Below are 20,555 nucleotides of genomic sequence, written 5' to 3' on the forward strand. Positions count from 1 at the left end.
CAATTCTCAGAGACACTGAGAACAAGCTCCACAATTCCCTCCTGGCACTTTCCCTGTAGGAGATACCGCAAGACGTTTCTGTACATTGGGCACAGCGCTCTGCACGGTGTTAGCAGAGACTTTCCCGGGACAGTGAAACCCTATGTCAGAGACACTGAGAAGAAGCCCCAATGTTCCCTCCAGGCACTTTCAGTGTGGGTGCCTTCTCCACGTGGTTCCTGGTTTCACTGCGGCTCTGAAGAGAATGTTAGCCAAGAGGTAACCGGGACAGTGAAAACAGTACTCAAAGACAGGGAGAGCAAGCTCTCTCTTGGCACTTTGGATGTGGGACATACAGCGAGATGTTTGCTGCTTTTGCGTTTGGCTGTTGGGAGATTTACAGCACAAAGATATCTAGTTGATTTGAAGCAGTTCCGAGAAAGTCTAAACATAATCCCCACTTCTCCCTCCTGGCACTTTCCATGTGGGAGATATAGCAGGATGTATATTGGTTTTGAGGACAACTCAATGGACAGTGTAGGGAGAAAAGGTCCTGGCTCCTTGAATGCCGTTTCTGGAGACACTGCGATCAACGTGAGAGATATGTCAAGATGTGTGTTTGTTTTGAGGACGGCTCTCTGGAGAGTCTTAGCAAAGAGGTCACAGGGATAATCAGAGCAATTCTCAGAGACACTGAGAACAAGCTTGACAATTCCCTCCTGGCACTTTCCCTGTAGGAGATACCGCAAGACGTTTCTGTATATTGGGCACAGCGCTCTGCACGGTGTTAGCAGAGACTTTCCCGGGACAGTGAAACCCTATGTCAGAGACACTGAGAAGAAGCCCCAATGTTCCCTCCAGGCACTTTCAGTGTGGGTGCCTTCTCCACGTGGTTCCTGGTTTCACTGCAGCTCTGAAGAGAATGTTAGCCAAGAGGTAACCGGGACAGTGAAAACAGTACTCAAAGACAGGGAGAGCAAGCTCTCTCTTGGCACTTTGGATGTGGGACATACAGCGAGATGTTTGCTGCTTTTGCGTTTGGCTGTTGGGAGATTTACAGCACAAAGATATCTAGTTGATTTGAAGCAGTTCTGAGAAAGTCTAAACATAATCCCCACTTCTCCCTCCTGGCACTTTCCATGTGGGAGATATAGCAGGATGTATATTGGTTTTGAGGACAACTCAATGGACAGTGTAGGGAGAAAAGGTCCTGGCTCCTTGAATGCCGTTTCTGGAGACACTGCGATCAATGTGGGAGATATGTCAAGATGTGTGTTTGTTTTGAGGACGTCTCTCTGGAGAGTCTTAGCAAAGAGGTCACACGGATAACCAGAGCAATTCTCAGAGACACTGAGAACAAGCTCCACAATTCCCTCCTGGCACTTTCCCTGTAGGAGATACCGCAAGACGTTTCTGTATATTGGGCACAGCGCTCTGCACGGTGTTAGCAGAGACTTTCCCGGGACAGTGAAACCCTATGTCAGAGACACTGAGAAGAAGGCCCAATGTTCCCTCCAGGCACTTTCAGTGTGGGTGCCTTCTCCACGTGGTTCCTGGTTTCACTGTGGCTCTGAAGAGAATGTTAGCCAAGAGGTAACCGGGACAGTGAAAACAGTACTCAAAGACAGGGAGAGCAAGCTCTCTCTTGGCACTTTGGATGTGGGACATACAGCGAGATGTTTGCTGCTTTTGCGTTTGGCTGTTGGGAGATTTACAGCACAAAGATATCTAGTTGATTTGAAGCAGTTCCGAGAAAGTCTAAACATAATCCCCACTTCTCCCTCCTGGCACTTTCCATGTGGGAGATATAGCAGGATGTATATTGGTTTTGAGGACAACTCAATGGACAGTGTAGGGAGAAAAGGTCCTGGCTCCTTGAATGCCGTTTCTGGAGACACTGCGATCAATGTGGGAGATATGTCAAGATGTGTGTTTGTTTTGAGGACGTCTCTCTGGAGAGTCTTAGCAAAGAGGTCACACGGATAACCAGAGCAATTCTCAGAGACACTGAGAACAAGCTCCACAATTCCCTCCTGGCACTTTCCCTGTAGGAGATACCGCAAGACGTTTCTGTATATTGGGCACAGCGCTCTGCACGGTGTTAGCAGAGACTTTCCCGGGACAGTGAAACCCTATGTCAGAGACACTGAGAAGAAGGCCCAATGTTCCCTCCAGGCACTTTCAGTGTGGGTGCCTTCTCCACGTGGTTCCTGGTTTCACTGCGGCTCTGAAGAGAATGTTAGCAAAGAGGTAACCGGGACAGTGAAAACAGTACTCAAAGACAGGGAGAGCAAGCTCTCTCTTGGCACTTTGGATGTGGGACATACAGCGAGATGTTTGCTGCTTTTGCGTTTGGCTGTTGGGAGATTTACAGCACAAAGATATCTAGTTGATTTGAAGCAGTTCCGAGAAAGTCTAAACATAATCCCCACTTCTCCCTCCTGGCACTTTCCATGTGGGAGATATAGCAGGATGTGTATTGGTTTTGAGGACAACTCAATGGACAGTGTAGGGAGAAAAGGTCCTGGCTCCTTGAATGCCGTTTCTGGAGACACTGCGATCAATGTGGGAGATATGTCAAGATGTGTGTTTGTTTTGAGGACGTCTCTCTGGAGAGTCTTAGCAAAGAGGTCACACAGATAACCAGAGCAATTCTCAGAGACACTGAGAACAAGCTCGACAATTCCCTCCTGGCACTTTCCCTGTAGGAGATACCGCAAGACGTTTCTGTACATTGGGCACAGCGCTCTGCACGGTGTTAGCAGAGACTTTCCCGGGACAGTGAAACCCTATGTCAGAGACACTGAGAAGAAGCCCCAATGTTCCCTCCAGGCACTTTCAGTGTGGGTGCCTTCTCCACGTGGTTCCTGGTTTCACTGCAGCTCTGAAGAGAATGTTAGCAAAGAGGTAACCGGGACAGTGAAAACAGTACTCAAAGACAGGGAGAGCAAGCTCTCTCTTGGCACTTTGGATGTGGGACATAAGCGAGATGTTTGCTGCTTTTGCGTTTGGCTGTTGGGAGATTTACAGCACAAAGATATCTAGTTGATTTGAAGCAGTTCCGAGAAAGTCTAAACATAATCCCCACTTCTCCCTCCTGGCACTTTCCATGTGGGAGATATAGCAGGATGTATATTGGTTTTGAGGACAACTCAATGGACAGTGTAGGGAGAAAAGGTCCTGGCTCCTTGAATGCCGTTTCTGGAGACACTGCGATCAACGTGAGAGATATGTCAAGATGTGTGTTTGTTTTGAGGACGGCTCTCTGGAGAGTCTTAGCAAAGAGGTCACAGGGATAATCAGAGCAATTCTCAGAGACACTGAGAACAAGCTTGACAATTCCCTCCTGGCACTTTCCCTGTAGGAGATACCGCAAGACGTTTCTGTATATTGGGCACAGCGCTCTGCACGGTGTTAGCAGAGACTTTCCCGGGACAGTGAAACCCTATGTCAGAGACACTGAGAAGAAGCCCCAATGTTCCCTCCAGGCACTTTCAGTGTGGGTGCCTTCTCCACGTGGTTCCTGGTTTCACTGCGGCTCTGAAGAGAATGTTAGCCAAGAGGTAACCGGGACAGTGAAAACAGTACTCAAAGACAGGGAGAGCAAGCTCTCTCTTGGCACTTTGGATGTGGGACATACAGCGAGATGTTTGCTGCTTTTGCGTTTGGCTGTTGGGAGATTTACAGCACAAAGATATCTAGTTGATTTGAAGCAGTTCCGAGAAAGTCTAAACATAATCCCCACTTCTCCCTCCTGGCACTTTCCATGTGGGAGATATAGCAGGATGTATATTGGTTTTGAGGACAACTCAATGGACAGTGTAGGGAGAAAAGGTCCTGGCTCCTTGAATGCCGTTTCTGGAGACACTGCGATCAATGTGGGAGATATGTCAAGATGTGTGTTTGTTTTGAGGACGGCTCTCTGGAGAGTCTTAGCAAAGAGGTCACACAGATAACCAGAGCAATTCTCAGAGACACTGAGAACAAGCTCGACAATTCCCTCCTGGCACTTTCCCTGTAGGAGATACCGCAAGACGTTTCTGTACATTGGGCACAGCGCTCTGCACGGTGTTAGCAGAGACTTTCCCGGGACAGTGAAACCCTATGTCAGAGACACTGAGAAGAAGCCCCAATGTTCCCTCCAGGCACTTTCAGTGTGGGTGCCTTCTCCACGTGGTTCCTGGTTTCACTGCGGCTCTGAAGAGAATGTTAGCAAAGAGGTAACCGGGACAGTGAAAACAGTACTCAAAGACAGGGAGAGCAAGCTCTCTCTTGGCACTTTGGATGTGGGACATACAGCGAGATGTTTGCTGCTTTTGCGTTTGGCTGTTGGGAGATTTACAGCACAAAGATATCTAGTTGATTTGAAGCAGTTCCGAGAAAGTCTAAACATAATCCCCACTTCTCCCTCCTGGCACTTTCCATGTGGGAGATATAGCAGGATGTATATTGGTTTTGAGGACAACTCAATGGACAGTGTAGGGAGAAAAGGTCCTGGCTCCTTGAATGCCGTTTCTGGAGACACTGCGATCAATGTGGGAGATATGTCAAGATGTGTGTTTGTTTTGAGGACGTCTCTCTAGAGAGTCTTAGCAAAGAGGTCACACAGATAACCAGAGCAATTCTCAGAGACACTGAGAACAAGCTCGACAATTCCCTCCTGGCACTTTCCCTGTAGGAGATACCGCAAGACGTTTCTGTACATTGGGCACAGCGCTCTGCACGGTGTTAGCAGAGACTTTCCCGGGACAGTGAAACCCTATGTCAGAGACACTGAGAAGAAGCCCCAATGTTCCCTCCAGGCACTTTCAGTGTGGGTGCCTTCTCCACGTGGTTCCTGGTTTCACTGCGGCTCTGAAGAGAATGTTAGCAAAGAGGTAACCGGGACAGTGAAAACAGTACTCAAAGACAGGGAGAGCAAGCTCTCTCTTGGCACTTTGGATGTGGGACATACAGTGAGATGTTTGCTGCTTTTGCGTTTGGCTGTTGGGAGATTTACAGCACAAAGATATCTAGTTGATTTGAAGCAGTTCCGAGAAAGTCTAAACATAATCCCCACTTCTCCCTCCTGGCACTTTCCATGTGGGAGATATAGCAGGATGTATATTGGTTTTGAGGACAACTCAATGGACAGTGTAGGGAGAAAAGGTCCTGGCTCCTTGAATGCCGTTTCTGGAGACACTGCGATCAATGCGGGAGATATGTCAAGATGTGTGTTTGTTTTGAGGACGGCTCTCTGGAGAGTCTTAGCAAAGAGGTCACACAGATAACCAGAGCAATTCTCAGAGACACTGAGAACAAGCTCGACAATTCCCTCCTGGCACTTTCCCTGTAGGAGATACCGCAAGACGTTTCTGTATATTGGGCACAGCGCTCTGCACGGTGTTAGCAGAGACTTTCCCGGGACAGTGAAACCCTATGTCAGAGACACTGAGAAGAAGCCCCAATGTTCCCTCCAGGCACTTTCAGTGTGGGTGCCTTCTCCACGTGGTTCCTGGTTTCACTGCAGCTCTGAAGAGAATGTTAGCCAAGAGGTAACCGGGACAGTGAAAACAGTACTCAAAGACAGGGAGAGCAAGCTCTCTCTTGGCACTTTGGATGTGGGACATACAGCGAGATGTTTGCTGCTTTTGCGTTTGGCTGTTGGGAGATTTACAGCACAAAGATATCTAGTTGATTTGAAGCAGTTCCGAGAAAGTCTAAACATAATCCCCACTTCTCCCTCCTGGCACTTTCCATGTGGGAGATATAGCAGGATGTATATTGGTTTTGAGGACAACTCAATGGACAGTGTAGGGAGAAAAGGTCCTGGCTCCTTGAATGCCGTTTCTGGAGACACTGCCATCAATGCGGGAGATATGTCAAGATGTGTGTTTGTTTTGAGGACGTCTCTCTGGAGAGTCTTAGCAAAGAGGTCACACGGATAATCAGAGCAATTCTCAGAGACACTGAGAACAAGCTCCACAATTCCCTCCTGGCACTTTCCCTGTAGGAGATACCGCAAGACGTTTCTGTACATTGGGCACAGCGCTCTGCAGGGTGTTAGCAGAGACTTTCCCGGGACAGTGAAACCCTATGTCAGAGACACTGAGAAGAAGGCCCAATGTTCCCTCCAGGCACTTTCAGTGTGGGTGCCTTCTCCACGTGGTTCCTGGTTTCACTGCAGCTCTGAAGAGAATGTTAGCCAAGAGGTAACCGGGACAGTGAAAACAGTACTCAAAGACAGGGAGAGCAAGCTCTCTCTTGGCACTTTGGATGTGGGACATACAGCGAGATGTTTGCTGCTTTTGCGTTTGGCTGTTGGGAGATTTACAGCACAAAGATATCTAGTTGATTTGAAGCAGTTCCGAGAAAGTCTAAACATAATCCCCACTTCTCCCTCCTGGCACTTTCCATGTGGGAGATATAGCAGGATGTATATTGGTTTTGAGGACAACTCAATGGACAGTGTAGGGAGAAAAGGTCCTGGCTCCTTGAATGCCGTTTCTGGAGACACTGCGATCAATGTGGGAGATATGTCAAGATGTGTGTTTGTTTTGAGGACGTCTCTCTGGAGAGTCTTAGCAAAGAGGTCACACAGATAACCAGAGCAATTCTCAGAGACACTGAGAACAAGCTCGACAATTCCCTCCTGGCACTTTCCCTGTAGGAGATACCGCAAGACGTTTCTGTATATTGGGCACAGCGCTCTGCACGGTGTTAGCAGAGACTTTCCCGGGACAGTGAAACCCTATGTCAGAGACACTGAGAAGAAGCCCCAATGTTCCCTCCAGGCACTTTCAGTGTGGGTGCCTTCTCCACGTGGTTCCTGGTTTCACTGCTGCTCTGAAGAGAATGTTAGCCAAGAGGTAACCGGGACAGTGAAAACAGTACTCAAAGACAGGGAGAGCAAGCTCTCTCTTGGCACTTTGGATGTGGGACATACAGCGAGATGTTTGCTGCTTTTGCGTTTGGCTGTTGGGAGATTTACAGCACAAAGATATCTAGTTGATTTGAAGCAGTTCCGAGAAAGTCTAAACATAATCCCCACTTCTCCCTCCTGGCACTTTCCATGTGGGAGATATAGCAGGATGTATATTGGTTTTGAGGACAACTCAATGGACAGTGTAGGGAGAAAAGGTCCTGGCTCCTTGAATGCCGTTTCTGGAGACACTGCGATCAATGTGGGAGATATGTCAAGATGTGTGTTTGTTTTGAGGACGTCTCTCTGGAGAGTCTTAGCAAAGAGGTCACACGGATAATCAGAGCAATTCTCAGAGACACTGAGAACAAGCTCGACAATTCCCTCCTGGCACTTTCCCTGTAGGAGATACCGCAAGACGTTTCTGTATATTGGGCACAGCGCTCTGCACGGTGTTAGCAGAGACTTTCCCGGGACAGTGAAACCCTATGTCAGAGACACTGAGAAGAAGGCCCAATGTTCCCTCCAGGCACTTTCAGTGTGGGTGCCTTCTCCACGTGGTTCCTGGTTTCACTGCAGCTCTGAAGAGAATGTTAGCAAAGAGGTAACCGGGACAGTGAAAACAGTACTCAAAGACAGGGAGAGCAAGCTCTCTCTTGGCACTTTGGATGTGGGACATACAGCGAGATGTTTGCTGCTTTTGCGTTTGGCTGTTGGGAGATTTACAGCACAAAGATATCTAGTTGATTTGAAGCAGTTCCGAGAAAGTCTAAACATAATCCCCACTTCTCCCTCCTGGCACTTTCCATGTGGGAGATATAGCAGGATGTATATTGGTTTTGAGGACAACTCAATGGACAGTGTAGGGAGAAAAGGTCCTGGCTCCTTGAATGCCGTTTCTGGAGACACTGCGATCAATGTGGGAGATATGTCAAGATGTGTGTTTGTTTTGAGGACGTCTCTCTAGAGAGTCTTAGCAAAGAGGTCACACAGATAACCAGAGCAATTCTCAGAGACACTGAGAACAAGCTCGACAATTCCCTCCTGGCACTTTCCCTGTAGGAGATACCGCAAGACGTTTCTGTACATTGGGCACAGCGCTCTGCACGGTGTTAGCAGAGACTTTCCCGGGACAGTGAAACCCTATGTCAGAGACACTGAGAAGAAGGCCCAATGTTCCCTCCAGGCACTTTCAGTGTGGGTGCCTTCTCCACGTGGTTCCTGGTTTCACTGCAGCTCTGAAGAGAATGTTAGCAAAGAGGTAACCGGGACAGTGAAAACAGTACTCAAAGACAGGGAGAGCAAGCTCTCTCTTGGCACTTTGGATGTGGGACATACAGCGAGATGTTTGCTGCTTTTGCGTTTGGCTGTTGGGAGATTTACAGCACAAAGATATCTAGTTGATTTGAAGCAGTTCCGAGAAAGTCTAAACATAATCCCCACTTCTCCCTCCTGGCACTTTCCATGTGGGAGATATAGCAGGATGTATATTGGTTTTGAGGACAACTCAATGGACAGTGTAGGGAGAAAAGGTCCTGGCTCCTTGAATGCCGTTTCTGGAGACACTGCGATCAATGTGGGAGATATGTCAAGATGTGTGTTTGTTTTGAGGACGTCTCTCTGGAGAGTCTTAGCAAAGAGGTCACAGGGATAATCAGAGCAATTCTCAGAGACACTGAGAACAAGCTCGACAATTCCCTCCTGGCACTTTCCCTGTAGGAGATACCGCAAGACGTTTCTGTATATTGGGCACAGCGCTCTGCACGGTGTTAGCAGAGACTTTCCCGGGACAGTGAAACCCTATGTCAGAGACACTGAGAAGAAGGCCCAATGTTCCCTCCAGGCACTTTCAGTGTGGGTGCCTTCTCCACGTGGTTCCTGGTTTCACTGCAGCTCTGAAGAGAATGTTAGCCAAGAGGTAACCGGGACAGTGAAAACAGTACTCAAAGACAGGGAGAGCAAGCTCTCTCTTGGCACTTTGGATGTGGGACATACAGCGAGATGTTTGCTGCTTTTGCGTTTGGCTGTTGGGAGATTTACAGCACAAAGATATCTAGTTGATTTGAAGCAGTTCCGAGAAAGTCTAAACATAATCCCCACTTCTCCCTCCTGGCACTTTCCATGTGGGAGATATAGCAGGATGTATATTGGTTTTGAGGACAACTCAATGGACAGTGTAGGGAGAAAAGGTCCTGGCTCCTTGAATGCCGTTTCTGGAGACACTGCGATCAATGCGGGAGATATGTCAAGATGTGTGTTTGTTTTGAGGACGGCTCTCTGGAGAGTCTTAGCAAAGAGGTCACACAGATAATCAGAGCAATTCTCAGAGACACTGAGAACAAGCTCCACAATTCCCTCCTGGCGCTTTCCCTGTAGGAGATACCGCAAGACGTTTCTGTATATTGGGCACAGCGCTCTGCACGGTGTTAGCAGAGACTTTCCCGGGACAGTGAAACCCTATGTCAGAGACACTGAGAAGAAGCCCCAATGTTCCCTCCAGGCACTTTCAGTGTGGGTGCCTTCTCCACGTGGTTCCTGGTTTCACTGCAGCTCTGAAGAGAATGTTAGCCAAGAGGTAACCGGGACAGTGAAAACAGTACTCAAAGACAGGGAGAGCAAGCTCTCTCTTGGCACTTTGGATGTGGGACATACAGCGAGATGTTTGCTGCTTTTGCGTTTGGCTGTTGGGAGATTTACAGCACAAAGATATCTAGTTGATTTGAAGCAGTTCCGAGAAAGTCTAAACATAATCCCCACTTCTCCCTCCTGGCACTTTCCATGTGGGAGATATAGCAGGATGTATATTGGTTTTGAGGACAACTCAATGGACAGTGTAGGGAGAAAACCTCCTGGCTCCTTGAATGCCGTTTCTGGAGACACTGCGATCAATGTGGGAGATATGTCAAGATGTGTGTTTGTTTTGAGGACGTCTCTCTGGAGAGTCTTAGCAAAGAGGTCACAGGGATAATCAGAGCAATTCTCAGAGACACTGAGAACAAGCTCGACAATTCCCTCCTGGCACTTTCCCTGTAGGAGATACCGCAAGACGTTTCTGTACATTGGGCACAGCGCTCTGCACGGTGTTAGCAGAGACTTTCCCGGGACAGTGAAACCCTATGTCAGAGACACTGAGAAGAAGGCCCAATGTTCCCTCCAGGCACTTTCAGTGTGGGTGCCTTCTCCACGTGGTTCCTGGTTTCACTGCAGCTCTGAAGAGAATGTTAGCCAAGAGGTAACCGGGACAGTGAAAACAGTACTCAAAGACAGGGAGAGCAAGCTCTCTCTTGGCACTTTGGATGTGGGACATACAGCGAGATGTTTGCTGCTTTTGCGTTTGGCTGTTGGGAGATTTACAGCACAAAGATATCTAGTTGATTTGAAGCAGTTCCGAGAAAGTCTAAACATAATCCCCACTTCTCCCTCCTGGCACTTTCCATGTGGGAGATATAGCAGGATGTATATTGGTTTTGAGGACAACTCAATGGACAGTGTAGGGAGAAAAGGTCCTGGCTCCTTGAATGCCGTTTCTGGAGACACTGCGATCAATGCGGGAGATATGTCAAGATGTGTGTTTGTTTTGAGGACGTCTCTCTGGAGAGTCTTAGCAAAGAGGTCACACAGATAACCAGAGCAATTCTCAGAGACACTGAGAACAAGCTCGACAATTCCCTCCTGGCACTTTCCCTGTAGGAGATACCGCAAGACGTTTCTGTATATTGGGCACAGCGCTCTGCAGGGTGTTAGCAGAGACTTTCCCGGGACAGTGAAACCCTATGTCAGAGACACTGAGAAGAAGCCCCAATGTTCCCTCCAGGCACTTTCAGTGTGGGTGCCTTCTCCACGTGGTTCCTGGTTTCACTGCAGCTCTGAAGAGAATGTTAGCCAAGAGGTAACCGGGACAGTGAAAACAGTACTCAAAGACAGGGAGAGCAAGCTCTCTCTTGGCACTTTGGATGTGGGACATACAGCGAGATGTTTGCTGCTTTTGCGTTTGGCTGTTGGGAGATTTACAGCACAAAGATATCTAGTTGATTTGAAGCAGTTCCGAGAAAGTCTAAACATAATCCCCACTTCTCCCTCCTGGCACTTTCCATGTGGGAGATATAGCAGGATGTATATTGGTTTTGAGGACAACTCAATGGACAGTGTAGGGAGAAAAGGTCCTGGCTCCTTGAATGCCGTTTCTGGAGACACTGCGATCAATGTGGGAGATATGTCAAGATGTGTGTTTGTTTTGAGGACGTCTCTCTGGAGAGTCTTAGCAAAGAGGTCACAGGGATAATCAGAGCAATTCTCAGAGACACTGAGAACAAGCTCCACAATTCCCTCCTGGCACTTTCCCTGTAGGAGATACCGCAAGACGTTTCTGTATATTGGGCACAGCGCTCTGCACGGTGTTAGCAGAGACTTTCCCGGGACAGTGAAACCCTATGTCAGAGACACTGAGAAGAAGGCCCAATGTTCCCTCCAGGCACTTTCAGTGTGGGTGCCTTCTCCACGTGGTTCCTGGTTTCACTGCAGCTCTGAAGAGAATGTTAGCCAAGAGGTAACCGGGACAGTGAAAACAGTACTCAAAGACAGGGAGAGCAAGCTCTCTCTTGGCACTTTGGATGTGGGACATACAGCGAGATGTTTGCTGCTTTTGCGTTTGGCTGTTGGGAGATTTACAGCACAAAGATATCTAGTTGATTTGAAGCAGTTCCGAGAAAGTCTAAACATAATCCCCACTTCTCCCTCCTGGCACTTTCCATGTGGGAGATATAGCAGGATGTATATTGGTTTTGAGGACAACTCAATGGACAGTGTAGGGAGAAAAGGTCCTGGCTCCTTGAATGCCGTTTCTGGAGACACTGCGATCAATGTGGGAGATATGTCAAGATGTGTGTTTGTTTTGAGGACGTCTCTCTGGAGAGTCTTAGCAAAGAGGTCACAGGGATAATCAGAGCAATTCTCAGAGACACTGAGAACAAGCTCGACAATTCCCTCCTGGCACTTTCCCTGTAGGAGATACCGCAAGACGTTTCTGTACATTGGGCACAGCGCTCTGCACGGTGTTAGCAGAGACTTTCCCGGGACAGTGAAACCCTATGTCAGAGACACTGAGAAGAAGGCCCAATGTTCCCTCCAGGCACTTTCAGTGTGGGTGCCTTCTCCACGTGGTTCCTGGTTTCACTGCAGCTCTGAAGAGAATGTTAGCAAAGAGGTAACCGGGACAGTGAAAACAGTACTCAAAGACAGGGAGAGCAAGCTCTCTCTTGGCACTTTGGATGTGGGACATACAGCGAGATGTTTGCTGCTTTTGCGTTTGGCTGTTGGGAGATTTACAGCACAAAGATATCTAGTTGATTTGAAGCAGTTCCGAGAAAGTCTAAACATAATCCCCACTTCTCCCTCCTGGCACTTTCCATGTGGGAGATATAGCAGGATGTATATTGGTTTTGAGGACAACTCAATGGACAGTGTAGGGAGAAAAGGTCCTGGCTCCTTGAATGCCGTTTCTGGAGACACTGCGATCAATGTGGGAGATATGTCAAGATGTGTGTTTGTTTTGAGGACGTCTCTCTGGAGAGTCTTAGCAAAGAGGTCACACAGATAACCAGAGCAATTCTCAGAGACACTGAGAACAAGCTCCACAATTCCCTCCTGGCACTTTCCCTGTAGGAGATACCGCAAGACGTTTCTGTATATTGGGCACAGCGCTCTGCACGGTGTTAGCAGAGACTTTCCCGGGACAGTGAAACCCTATGTCAGAGACACTGAGAAGAAGGCCCAATGTTCCCTCCAGGCACTTTCAGTGTGGGTGCCTTCTCCACGTGGTTCCTGGTTTCACTGCGGCTCTGAAGAGAATGTTAGCAAAGAGGTAACCGGGACAGTGAAAACAGTACTCAAAGACAGGGAGAGCAAGCTCTCTCTTGGCACTTTGGATGTGGGACATACAGCGAGATGTTTGCTGCTTTTGCGTTTGGCTGTTGGGAGATTTACAGCACAAAGATATCTAGTTGATTTGAAGCAGTTCCGAGAAAGTCTAAACATAATCCCCACTTCTCCCTCCTGGCACTTTCCATGTGGGAGATATAGCAGGATGTATATTGGTTTTGAGGACAACTCAATGGACAGTGTAGGGAGAAAAGATCCTGGCTCCTTGAATGCCGTTTCTGGAGACACTGCGATCAATGCGGGAGATATGTCAAGATGTGTGTTTGTTTTGAGGACGGCTCTCTGGAGAGTCTTAGCAAAGAGGTCACACAGATAACCAGAGCAATTCTCAGAGACACTGAGAACAAGCTCCACAATTCCCTCCTGGCACTTTCCCTGTAGGAGATACCGCAAGACGTTTCTGTATATTGGGCACAGCGCTCTGCACGGTGTTAGCAGAGACTTTCCCGGGACAGTGAAACCCTATGTCAGAGACACTGAGAAGAAGCCCCAATGTTCCCTCCAGGCACTTTCAGTGTGGGTGCCTTCTCCACGTGGTTCCTGGTTTCACTGCAGCTCTGAAGAGAATGTTAGCCAAGAGGTAACCGGGACAGTGAAAACAGTACTCAAAGACAGGGAGAGCAAGCTCTCTCTTGGCACTTTGGATGTGGGACATACAGCGAGATGTTTGCTGCTTTTGCGTTTGGCTGTTGGGAGATTTACAGCACAAAGATATCTAGTTGATTTGAAGCAGTTCCGAGAAAGTCTAAACATAATCCCCACTTCTCCCTCCTGGCACTTTCCATGTGGGAGATATAGCAGGATGTATATTGGTTTTGAGGACAACTCAATGGACAGTGTAGGGAGAAAAGGTCCTGGCTCCTTGAATGCCGTTTCTGGAGACACTGCGATCAATGCGGGAGATATGTCAAGATGTGTGTTTGTTTTGAGGACGTCTCTCTGGAGAGTCTTAGCAAAGAGGTCACACAGATAACCAGAGCAATTCTCAGAGACACTGAGAACAAGCTCGACAATTCCCTCCTGGCACTTTCCCTGTAGGAGATACCGCAAGACGTTTCTGTATATTGGGCACAGCGCTCTGCAGGGTGTTAGCAGAGACTTTCCCGGGACAGTGAAACCCTATGTCAGAGACACTGAGAAGAAGCCCCAATGTTCCCTCCAGGCACTTTCAGTGTGGGTGCCTTCTCCACGTGGTTCCTGGTTTCACTGCAGCTCTGAAGAGAATGTTAGCCAAGAGGTAACCGGGACAGTGAAAACAGTACTCAAAGACAGGGAGAGCAAGCTCTCTCTTGGCACTTTGGATGTGGGACATACAGCGAGATGTTTGCTGCTTTTGCGTTTGGCTGTTGGGAGATTTACAGCACAAAGATATCTAGTTGATTTGAAGCAGTTCCGAGAAAGTCTAAACATAATCCCCACTTCTCCCTCCTGGCACTTTCCATGTGGGAGATATAGCAGGATGTATATTGGTTTTGAGGACAACTCAATGGACAGTGTAGGGAGAAAAGGTCCTGGCTCCTTGAATGCCGTTTCTGGAGACACTGCGATCAATGCGGGAGATATGTCAAGATGTGTGTTTGTTTTGAGGACGGCTCTCTGGAGAGTCTTAGCAAAGAGGTCACACAGATAACCAGAGCAATTCTCAGAGACACTGAGAACAAGCTCCACAATTCCCTCCTGGCACTTTCCCTGTAGGAGATACCGCAAGACGTTTCTGTATATTGGGCACAGCGCTCTGCACGGTGTTAGCAGAGACTTTCCCGGGACAGTGAAACCCTATGTCAGAGACACTGAGAAGAAGCCCCAATGTTCCCTCCAGGCACTTTCAGTGTGGGTGCCTTCTCCACGTGGTTCCTGGTTTCACTGCAGCTCTGAAGAGAATGTTAGCCAAGAGGTAACCGGGACAGTGAAAACAGTACTCAAAGACAGGGAGAGCAAGCTCTCTCTTGGCACTTTGGATGTGGGACATACAGCGAGATGTTTGCTGCTTTTGCGTTTGGCTGTTGGGAGATTTACAGCACAAAGATATCTAGTTGATTTGAAGCAGTTCCGAGAAAGTCTAAACATAATCCCCACTTCTCCCTCCTGGCACTTTCCATGTGGGAGATATAGCAGGATGTATATTGGTTTTGAGGACAACTCAATGGACAGTGTAGGGAGAAAAGGTCCTGGCTCCTTGAATGCCGTTTCTGGAGACACTGCGATCAATGCGGGAGATATGTCAAGATGTGTGTTTGTTTTGAGGACGTCTCTCTGGAGAGTCTTAGCAAAGAGGTCACACAGATAACCAGAGCAATTCTCAGAGACACTGAGAACAAGCTCGACAATTCCCTCCTGGCACTTTCCCTGTAGGAGATACCGCAAGACGTTTCTGTATATTGGGCACAGCGCTCTGCAGGGTGTTAGCAGAGACTTTCCCGGGACAGTGAAACCCTATGTCAGAGACACTGAGAAGAAGCCCCAATGTTCCCTCCAGGCACTTTCAGTGTGGGTGCCTTCTCCACGTGGTTCCTGGTTTCACTGCAGCTCTGAAGAGAATGTTAGCCAAGAGGTAACCGGGACAGTGAAAACAGTACTCAAAGACAGGGAGAGCAAGCTCTCTCTTGGCACTTTGGATGTGGGACATACAGCGAGATGTTTGCTGCTTTTGCGTTTGGCTGTTGGGAGATTTACAGCACAAAGATATCTAGTTGATTTGAAGCAGTTCCGAGAAAGTCTAAACATAATCCCCACTTCTCCCTCCTGGCACTTTCCATGTGGGAGATATAGCAGGATGTATATTGGTTTTGAGGACAACTCAATGGACAGTGTAGGGAGAAAAGGTCCTGGCTCCTTGAATGCCGTTTCTGGAGACACTGCGATCAATGTGGGAGATATGTCAAGATGTGTGTTTGTTTTGAGGACGGCTCTCTGGAGAGTCTTAGCAAAGAGGTCACACAGATAACCAGAGCAATTCTCAGAGACACTGAGAACAAGCTCCACAATTCCCTCCTGGCACTTTCCCTGTAGGAGATACCGCAAGACGTTTCTGTATATTGGGCACAGCGCTCTGCACGGTGTTAGCAGAGACTTTCCCGGGACAGTGAAACCCTATGTCAGAGACACTGAGAAGAAGGCCCAATGTTCCCTCCAGGCACTTTCAGTGTGGGTGCCTTCTCCACGTGGTTCCTGGTTTCACTGCAGCTCTGAAGAGAATGTTAGCAAAGAGGTAACCGGGACAGTGAAAACAGTACTCAAAGACAGGGAGAGCAAGCTCTCTCTTGGCACTTTGGATGTGGGACATACAGCGAGATGTTTGCTGCTTTTGCGTTTGGCTGTTGGGAGATTTACAGCACAAAGATATCTAGTTGATTTGAAGCAGTTCCGAGAAAGTCTAAACATAATCCCCACTTCTCCCTCCTGGCACTTTCCATGTGGGAGATATAGCAGGATGTATATTGGTTTTGAGGACAACTCAATGGACAGTGTAGGGAGAAAAGGTCCTGGCTCCTTGAATGCCGTTTCTGGAGACACTGCGATCAATGCGGGAGATATGTCAAGATGTGTGTTGGTTTTGAGGACGTCTCTCTGGAGAGTCTTAGCAAAGAGGTCACACGGATAACCAGAGCAATTCTCAGAGACACTGAGAACAAGCTCCACAATTCCCTCCTGGCACTTTCCCTGTAGGAGATACCGCAAGACGTTTCTGTACATTGGGCACAGCGCTCTGCACGGTGTTAGCAGAGACTTTCCCGGGACAGTGAAACCCTATGTCAGAGACACTGAGAAGAAGCCCCAATGTTCCCTCCAGGCACTTTCAGTGTGGGTGCCTTCTCCACGTGGTTCCTGGTTTCACTGCGGCTCTGAAGAGAATGTTAGCCAAGAGGTAACCGGGACAGTGAAAACAGTACTCAAAGACAGGGAGAGCAAGCTCTCTCTTGGCACTTTGGATGTGGGACATACAGCGAGATGTTTGCTGCTTTTGCGTTTGGCTGTTGGGAGATTTACAGCACAAAGATATCTAGTTGATTTGAAGCAGTTCCGAGAAAGTCTAAACATAATCCCCACTTCTCCCTCCTGGCACTTTCCATGTGGGAGATATAGCAGGATGTATATTGGTTTTGAGGACAACTCAATGGACAGTGTAGGGAGAAAAGGTCCTGGCTCCTTGAATGCCGTTTCTGGAGACACTGCGATCAATGTGGGAGATATGTCAAGATGTGTGTTTGTTTTGAGGACGGCTCTCTGGAGAGTCTTAGCAAAGAGGTCACAGGGATAATCAGAGCAATTCTCAGAGACACTGAGAACAAGCTCGACAATTCCCTCCTGGCACTTTCCCTGTAGGAGATACCGCAAGACGTTTCTGTATATTGGGCACAGCGCTCTGCACGGTGTTAGCAGAGACTTTCCCGGGACAGTGAAACCCTATGTCAGAGACACTGAGAAGAAGGCCCAATGTTCCCTCCAGGCACTTTCAGTGTGGGTGCCTTCTCCACGTGGTTCCTGGTTTCACTGCAGCTCTGAAGAGAATGTTAGCAAAGAGGTAACCGGGACAGTGAAAACAGTACTCAAAGACAGGGAGAGCAAGCTCTCTCTTGGCACTTTGGATGTGGGACATACAGCGAGATGTTTGCTGCTTTTGCGTTTGGCTGTTGGGAGATTTACAGCACAAAGATATCTAGTTGATTTGAAGCAGTTCCGAGAAAGTCTAAACATAATCCCCACTTCTCCCTCCTGGCACTTTCCATGTGGGAGATATAGCAGGATGTATATTGGTTTTGAGGACAACTCAATGGACAGTGTAGGGAGAAAAGGTCCTGGCTCCTTGAATGCCGTTTCTGGAGACACTGCGATCAATGTGGGAGATATGTCAAGATGTGTGTTGGTTTTGAGGACGTCTCTCTGGAGAGTCTTAGCAAAGAGGTCACACGGATAACCAGAGCAATTCTCAGAGACACTGAGAACAAGCTCCACAATTCCCTCCTGGCACTTTCCCTGTAGGAGATACCGCAAGACGTTTCTGTACATTGGGCACAGCGCTCTGCACGGTGTTAGCAGAGACTTTCCCGGGACAGTGAAACCCTATGTCAGAGACACTGAGAAGAAGCCCCAATGTTCCCTCCAGGCACTTTCAGTGTGGGTGCCTTCTCCACGTGGTTCCTGGTTTCACTGCGGCTCTGAAGAGAATGTTAGCCAAGAGGTAACCGGGACAGTGAAAACAGTACTCAAAGACAGGGAGAGCAAGCTCTCTCTTGGCACTTTGGATGTGGGACATAAGCGAGATGTTTGCTGCTTTTGCGTTTGGCTGTTGGGAGATTTACAGCACAAAGATATCTAGTTGATTTGAAGCAGTTCCGAGAAAGTCTAAACATAATCCCCACTTCTCCCTCCTGGCACTTTCCATGTGGGAGATATAGCAGGATGTATATTGGTTTTGAGGACAACTCAATGGACAGTGTAGGGAGAAAAGGTCCTGGCTCCTTGAATGCCGTTTCTGGAGACACTGCGATCAATGCGGGAGATATGTCAAGATGTGTGTTTGTTTTGAGGACGGCTCTCTGGAGAGTCTTAGCAAAGAGGTCACACAGATAACCAGAGCAATTCTCAGAGACACTGAGAACAAGCTCCACAATTCCCTCCTGGCACTTTCCCTGTAGGAGATACCGCAAGACGTTTCTGTATATTGGGCACAGCGCTCTGCAGGGTGTTAGCAGAGACTTTCCCGGGACAGTGAAACCCTATGTCAGAGACACTGAGAAGAAGCCCCAATGTTCCCTCCAGGCACTTTCAGTGTGGGTGCCTTCTCCACGTGGTTCCTGGTTTCACTGCAGCTCTGAAGAGAATGTTAGCAAAGAGGTAACCGGGACAGTGAAAACAGTACTCAAAGACAGGGAGAGCAAGCTCTCTCTTGGCACTTTGGATGTGGGACATACAGCGAGATGTTTGCTGCTTTTGCGTTTGGCTGTTGGGAGATTTACAGCACAAAGATATCTAGTTGATTTGAAGCAGTTCCGAGAAAGTCTAAACATAATCCCCACTTCTCCCTCCTGGCACTTTCCATGTGGGAGATATAGCAGGATGTATATTGGTTTTGAGGACAACTCAATGGACAGTGTAGGGAGAAAAGGTCCTGGCTCCTTGAATGCCGTTTCTGGAGACACTGCGATCAATGTGGGAGATATGTCAAGATGTGTGTTGGTTTTGAGGACGTCTCTCTGGAGAGTCTTAGCAAAGAGGTCACAGGGATAACCAGAGCAATTCTCAGAGACACTGAGAACAAGCTCGACAATTCCCTCCTGGCACTTTCCCTGTAGGAGATACCGCAAGACGTTTCTGTATATTGGGCACAGCGCTCTGCACGGTGTTAGCAGAGACTTTCCCGGGACAGTGAAACCCTATGTCAGAGACACTGAGAAGAAGGCCCAATGTTCCCTCCAGGCACTTTCAGTGTGGGTGCCTTCTCCACGTGGTTCCTGGTTTCACTGCAGCTCTGAAGAGAATGTTAGCAAAGAGGTAACCGGGACAGTGAAAACAGTACTCAAAGACAGGGAGAGCAAGCTCTCTCTTGGCACTTTGGATGTGGGACATACAGCGAGATGTTTGCTGCTTTTGCGTTTGGCTGTTGGGAGATTTACAGCACAAAGATATCTAGTTGATTTGAAGCAGTTCCGAGAAAGTCTAAACATAATCCCCACTTCTCCCTCCTGGCACTTTCCATGTGGGAGATATAGCAGGATGTATATTGGTTTTGAGGACAACTCAATGGACAGTGTAGGGAGAAAAGGTCCTGGCTCCTTGAATGCCGTTTCTGGAGACACTGCGATCAATGTGGGAGATATGTCAAGATGTGTGTTGGTTTTGAGGACGTCTCTCTGGAGAGTCTTAGCAAAGAGGTCACACGGATAACCAGAGCAATTCTCAGAGACACTGAGAACAAGCTCCACAATTCCCTCCTGGCACTTTCCCTGTAGGAGATACCGCAAGACGTTTCTGTACATTGGGCACAGCGCTCTGCACGGTGTTAGCAGAGACTTTCCCGGGACAGTGAAACCCTATGTCAGAGACACTGAGAAGAAGCCCCAATGTTCCCTCCAGGCACTTTCAGTGTGGGTGCCTTCTCCACGTGGTTCCTGGTTTCACTGCGGCTCTGAAGAGAATGTTAGCCAAGAGGTAACCGGGACAGTGAAAACAGTACTCAAAGACAGGGAGAGCAAGCTCTCTCTTGGCACTTTGGATGTGGGACATACAGCGAGATGTTTGCTGCTTTTGCGTTTGGCTGTTGGGAGATTTACAGCACAAAGATATCTAGTTGATTTGAAGCAGTTCCGAGAAAGTCTAAACATAATCCCCACTTCTCCCTCCTGGCACTTTCCATGTGGGAGATATAGCAGGATGTATATTGGTTTTGAGGACAACTCAATGGACAGTGTAGGGAGAAAAGGTCCTGGCTCCTTGAATGCCGTTTCTGGAGACACTGCGATCAATGTGAGAGATATGTCAAGATGTGTGTTTGTTTTGAGGACGTCTCTCTGGAGAGTCTTAGCAAAGAGGTCACACGGATAATCAGAGCAATTCTCAGAGACACTGAGAACAAGCTCCACAATTCCCTCCTGGCACTTTCCCTGTAGGAGATACCGCAAGACGTTTCTGTACATTGGGCACAGCGCTCTGCACGGTGTTAGCAGAGACTTTCCCGGGACAGTGAAACCCTATGTCAGAGACACTGAGAAGAAGGCCCAATGTTCCCTCCAGGCACTTT

This window comes from Larus michahellis, unplaced genomic scaffold (genome assembly GCF_964199755.1).
Source record: "Larus michahellis unplaced genomic scaffold, bLarMic1.1 SCAFFOLD_126, whole genome shotgun sequence".
Classification (NCBI taxonomy): domain Eukaryota; kingdom Metazoa; phylum Chordata; class Aves; order Charadriiformes; family Laridae; genus Larus; species Larus michahellis.